Source organism: Salvelinus sp. IW2-2015, linkage group LG28 (genome assembly GCF_002910315.2).
Source record: "Salvelinus sp. IW2-2015 linkage group LG28, ASM291031v2, whole genome shotgun sequence".
Lineage (NCBI taxonomy): Eukaryota > Metazoa > Chordata > Actinopteri > Salmoniformes > Salmonidae > Salvelinus > Salvelinus sp. IW2-2015.
Window position 1 is genome coordinate 551,291 of NC_036868.1, and position 6,543 is coordinate 557,833.

At 45.8% G+C, this 6,543-nt stretch overlaps 1 pseudogene; it reads right to left on the reverse strand.

The window, feature by feature from the left end:
* The window catches only part of LOC111954050 (serine/threonine-protein kinase MRCK beta-like), a 122,209-nt pseudogene that overhangs the window by 11,108 nt on the left and 104,558 nt on the right, over positions 1–6,543 (reverse strand).

Genomic DNA, 6,543 nt, shown 5'->3' on the forward strand with positions numbered 1-6,543 from the left:
AACATGCATCCTCACATTCACCAAGACACCCCATTATGGTTTGTTAGACTGAACCCAGACTGTTGTCCCAAGACACCCCATTATGGCTTGTTAGACTGAACCCAGACTGTTGTCCCAAGACACCCCATTATGGRTTGTTAGACTGAACCCAGACTGTTATATGGGCAGGACAGCCCTGCTTTTACCTTCCTCAGTGAAATTGTCTGGATCCACTCAGTGGTGTGTATGTCAAACACATCCACCCCATACTCGCTGTACACRGTAAGGTAGGAGGAGTTGGAGCCTGGCGGACACACAGGAAAGACACGCTGAGCAATCACAGAGGCCTCCACAGCTTGATACATTTGTAGGATACAATATATATTTGTAGGACACAATATACTAGATACAGTTTATGTTAGCTTCTTTTAAAAAGTGAACAATATTTAATTTGTGTCTCAGTGTCCCTTCAAAAAAATATTGTGCATGCAGCACTTACCAGGAGGCCTTCGGAGTTGGATAGCTAACAGTTTCTGGGTGTAAAGTAGCCTAGTGGTTAGAYCGWTGGGTCAGTAACCGAAAGGTTGCTGGATTGAATCCTTGAGCTGACAAGGTAAAAATCTGTCGTTCTGCGCCTGAACAAGACAGTTAACCCACTGTTCCCCGGTAGCCCGTCATTGTAAATAAGAATTTGTTCTTAACTGACTTGCCTAGTTCAATAAAGGTAAAAAAAAAAATATATATATATATATATATATGTGTTTTTTGAAACGTATTGAGAATGTATTCACTTCCAATGATAGAGATTGTTAGGGTTGGGCAGTATGCAGATTTTCATACCGTCATACCGGGGTATACGGTATGACTTGAAGTGCACACAAGGGGCGCTATTCAAACAACAATAACAACAAAAGCCCACACAGACCATGCAAGTCGGGGGTCCCAACCTATGAAAGACAGAGAGATGTTGTGTCCAAGGACAGTAGGCTGGATTCCAACCTATTCAGACATGTGCCGGAGATTTCGGCATTACCGCTAGACCAGCCGCATTTCTTCTCCAAAACTTTCATAACTCAACCACTCAAAACAAAACCAAAGCGTGACGTACTGCAAGCAAGCGGCGTGGCGGGCCACATCAGCTCCTGGGCCCTGCTCCTCTTCCCAGTGGGGTCCACATAGATACCCAGCTGGCTGAAGCAGAGTAACAGCTCGGTCGTGCCCACCTCCAGGGCGTGCAGCGCGTCCAGGGGCTGCTGGGCCAGGAAGGCTAGCGACGGGTCCCCGGGGCTCACCAGGCTGACGGGCGACGACTCGCCCTGGAGGGCCAGCAGGGCAAAACCTGAGGGGTAGCCTACGCACAGTCGCTCGCGCACCATGCCCAGCCACTGGGCCACCCCCGGGGCTTGCACCTCCCACAGCTTGCGGTGGTGCGGCTTGGCCCGGGTGATCTCATAACACAGAACCTGGTGAAGGGGGAGAGAGGAGACGTTACTACTGACATTCTGGCAAAGCAGCAAACGGAAAGGACCTTTTAAAATCAGCCTTGATGTAACTAGCAGGGGTTTGAAAGGACCTTTTAAAATCAGCCTTGATGTAACTAGCAGGGGTTTGAAAGGACCTTTTAAAATCAGCCTTGATGTAGCTAGCAGGAGTTTGAAAGGACCTTTATAAATCAGCCTTGATGTAGCTAGCAGGAGTTTGCTTGGGCTCCCGAGTGGCACAGCATCTCAGTACTAGAGGCGTCACTACAGACACCCTGGTTCGAATCCAGGCTGTATCACAACTGGCCYTGATTGGGAGTCCCATAGGGTGGTACACAATTGGCCCAGCGTTGTCCGGGTTTGACCGGTGTAGGCCGTCATTGTAAATAAGAATTGTTAACTGACTTGCCTYGTTAATTAAAGGTTACAGTGCTTATGAAGACTTWATGAATGCTCCCTTTYTAAGTTGTTTGTTTTGAAATGGGGTCGATATGAGATTTATTCGGATTTAAGTCACAAAACTTCAACTACACGCGTCATGTGACATGTATTGTATTGTAACTCTTATTTTTGTGTTTGGCATCGTTTTTCACTGCATGTGTAAATAGGTAAATCAATAAATGAATAGTGACCTGGCGCTTGACGGCGGCCAGCAGGCAGGCGGGTCCCCCGGGGCGTAGCACGCCCGTGGTCAGTGCCTGGCAACCCTTGGTCTCTGTCAGCTTGATGTCGAAGGCCGCCTCGGCCCCCTCCAGCACCCCCCAGGGGTGCAGGTGCACGTGTCGGTTGCGTCCACACAGCAGGGCCACCATCTTCTCTTTGGGGATCAGCTCCATCTGGTGCACCTTCTTGCAGTCGGCCGCCCGCACGATCACTGAAGGGGGGGATGAGAAGGAGGAGTCAACAGGGGCAAATGACACAGAGAATCGTAGTGTTTTGAAAGAAATCACAAATTATGATTTGTGAGTCGATAGGTAAGATAGTTGCTTTCCGATTAGTCGAAACACTTTCTCTCCTTGATTTCAAACCCKCCCATTTGAAAAAGCAAATGGAGGAGAAGGTACCATGAAAGGGACCTTGGATTCTCCTCCAATGCATTTTTAGAAGGAACCGAAGAGAGAGGAAGCGAGGAGAGAGGAGGCGAGGAATCGAGGAAAGACCATGGAGAAATAGTCTTAGGATGAAGAAAGAAATCGGAGACAATATACCACAAAATAAAACATGACATGTTGACATCACGTGATCACACATACGAAACATGTTGGAAATGACAGAAATCTAAAAACTTGACCTTTGTTCTGCATGGAGGAGTCTGCATGTTGTTATCTATCATATGAGCCTCTATGGGGGCTGTCACATATCCCTGTATGATCCAGATCCTGGAGCATTTGGTACCCTGATGATCTACACTATAGAGCATTTGTGAAACGTAAATGAACCCTGGCTGAAACAAATCTTGGACCCTGGCCAGGTGGTGGGTCTAAGATCCAGTACCAGAGTACCATGTATTGTGATAATTCAGCGCAAGTCGCATGGAACTTTCTCACCCCGTTTTAAAAAAGCTAGTTGGCTAACYTCATGTGGAAAGTGAATATTAGATWAAAAAWWTTTAAGGCAAAATATATTTTTTGAATTTTCAGAACCATACCAGGGTACCGAATGTCATATGTGAAAACGCCCTATGAGTGGATATGACCAGACGTGGGATAGGTGTGTTCTTACCATCTCTGGTGACCTCCACCACAAACAGGCCTTCCTCTGTTCCCAGGGCGATACGCTCTCGATCTGCAGGGAGACAAAGGAGCAGTCAACACAGTCTTCTCTCTCTCACTGCCATCCTCCACACACAACAACAACACCTATCGCAAACACACACACACTTTGAGTAAACGCACCATAACATTTGAAATAATTGGAGATCTCAAACAGCAATTTGCAATTGCATTCTGTGTTTCGCGTGTATCCACTACAAAAACAACAAAACTTCCTCCTCACGGAAATTGTCACAGAAAAGTTACAACATTACTTACACCGCAGGTGATAATTTCCCCTCATCCAGTACAGGTGATAATTCCCCTCATCCAGTACAGGTGATAAATCCCCCTCAATTCAGTTACAGGTGATAGCTTCTCACCCTCAAAACCATGTTACCATGTAGAGATAATCCTCCTTCATCCCAGCTACATGTCGGTGCAATAATTTTCCCCTCATCCAGTACAGGTGATAATTACCCTATTCCAGGAATGGCTGGAATAAATTTCCCGCTCATGCCAGATACAGGTGATAATATCCCCTATCACAGTAGCAAGAGTGATAATTTTTTACCCCTCATCCAGTAAACAGGTTGATAATCTCCACCTCTCATCCAGTACAGGTGATAATATTCCCCTCAATGCTTTCCCAGTACAGTTGGAATAATTGTTTCCCCTCACATCCTCAGTACTATGGCGATAATTACCCCGCTTAGACTCCAGTACATAGGTGATAATTTCCCCCCATGGCACAGTACAAGGTGACAATCCCCTCATACAGTCACCAGGTGATAATTTCCCACTATTTACTCGGTTCACGAGATGTTACGATGCGTTTGCTGACAGCACAGGTGTGTGTTTGCGAGAGGGAAAACGGCCCACAATTTCTTCAGTAGTTCCCCAACTCACCGACGATGGCGGCGCAGAGCGTGGTCTTGATGGCGGGCAGCGAGGAGTCGTAGGCCTCGTGCAGGACGTGCACCACGCGGTTCCTCAAGCGGTTCTTGGCCAGGATGCTCTGCAGGCTCTCCAGGATGCCCATCCACTTCTTCTTCTCTACCTCGCTCTCAGCCAGCACCAGCAGGGAGACGGCACCGGCCGGCGAGCTCAGCAGGGACGACGTCACCTGACGGAGGTTTATAATGCATAATGATTCGTTTCTGTGTCGTTACTCGATCCTTGTCGATCCTTGGGTTAATAATAATAATAGCAACTTTATTAAGTCTCTTTGGGTCCTTGAAAAGTGCTATATAAAACCCATGTATAGTTACTATTTCACGTTTCTCACATAGGAAACATCATCCCGTAGTAGCAATAGACTGTAATAAAAAACGACAGTAATCAATATAACGTTTTTCACATAAAGGGTTATAATGCGTTACGATACACCATAACCGTACGTAGTAACTCACAAATAGTATTTACATCCATTACATGTAACTTTATTTCAAGATCATTTATTGGGTTCTCTCACATCAGAAAGATCATATTAGGAATAGATTACAATTAAATAATACATGGGTCAATATCATAACTTTAGTCAGATGGTATTTTTCACACAGCAGTTGAAAGCTTACCCTGAATATGCAGGGGACGTCTTTGCGGGTGGCGTGGATGACGTCCGAAGCCAGGACAGAGCTGACGGAAAACTCCTCATCTCTTTGGACATACATAGAGCACAGTGTTACAAACACACACACCCCAAACACACACCCCCACCCCAAACACCCTCACCTCAAACACACACACACACACACACACACACACACACACACCCCAAACACACACCCACCCCAAACACACACATCCCCACCCCAAACATACACACACACACACCCCCATCCCAAACACCCTCACCCCAAACACCCTCACCCCAAACACCCTCACCCCAAACACACACACCCCCACAAGGGCTGCAACGTTATGGAATTTTGGGTAACCGTTATTTGTCAGGCAAATGTCCATGGCCATCAAATAGAAAAATGAAGCCATGATGATTTTCTCCTTTACTCTCAGTCTGCTTTGCAGCAGCACATAGTCAAAGATTTGGATAACTAACTCAAGATAGACCAGAACCTATCGTTTCTAATGGGAGCCAATTAATCATAGTGGGCAGAGCAAGAGAAGTGGCAGAGCCAAGCACGAGCTAGTGAGATCCTATTGGCGCGTTCTAGCATATATTTGCATATTTCCCTTAGGGAACGCCTACTGTGTGAAGGGCACGTGTGCAATAACTAAATTTGCCCTCGCACTCCTAAACAACAACATTTTTTAAAAACTTTTGCAAAGGMTAAAGTCTACAAAACACAGTCCACTCAGTTACAGATTCTAGTTTTGGAAACAGAAAACTGTATTGAGATCAAATGTTTAATTGATGACAAAATCAGCAGAATGTCGGCCAAAATCCATCTCTCTCCATCTTCTCCCACTGCCGACCACTGGGCTTCCTCTCATCGCCATATTTGGTATTGAGTGGCAACACTAACCGGATGCTTCACATATATAAATCTGGTGAAATATCTGGCTCATTGTTCTCTCTCTTGACTTAGTGTTCCGTTGCCTAGCAACCACAGTAAACTAACCATCAGGCAGTGGTCACGCAGCGGCGGCAACGCATTTATTGTTCSCTTAGCCTAGCATGGATCTCAAATCGGGTATATCATCGCTGTCTCGGATTCACATTCACTTTAGATGTCCACGCTCACCAAGAATTACATTTTGTAGTTCATTTCAAGAGAGACGGCGGCTTTTAACATAATTTTAACATCTTTGTAAACCGGATCAAACGTATCGCCAGAACACTCTGTATAGTAGGATACAGATCATGCTAACTCCACAGCATCAAAGGGAGTGTATTTTTAAAGGAGAGCGTTGAAGGAGGCAGCAGATGGGAGTCACGGATTAAAACAATTGTTTATAATAATCATTCATTTACACTACTGCTATTGTGTCGGTATAGGATATATTAACTTAAAAATAAAGTTGATACAAAAATAATCTAAAATGAATTCATTAGAGCGGTAAGGAAAATCATTTTCTTCACGGTATTCATCCATAATTGTCAGTTACATGGTTATGCCATTATCGTGCCAGCCCTCCCACACACCCTTCATCTCCCACACACCCTTCACCTACCACCCTTTCAGCTACCACTCCCAAACACCCTTTCACAAACCACTCCCAAACACCCTTTCACCTACCACCCTTTCACCTACCACTCCCTACCACCCTTTCACCTACCACTCCCTTTCACCTACCACTCCCTTTCACCTACCACTCCCTTTCACCTACCACTCCCTAACACCCTTCACCTACCACACCCTAACACCCTT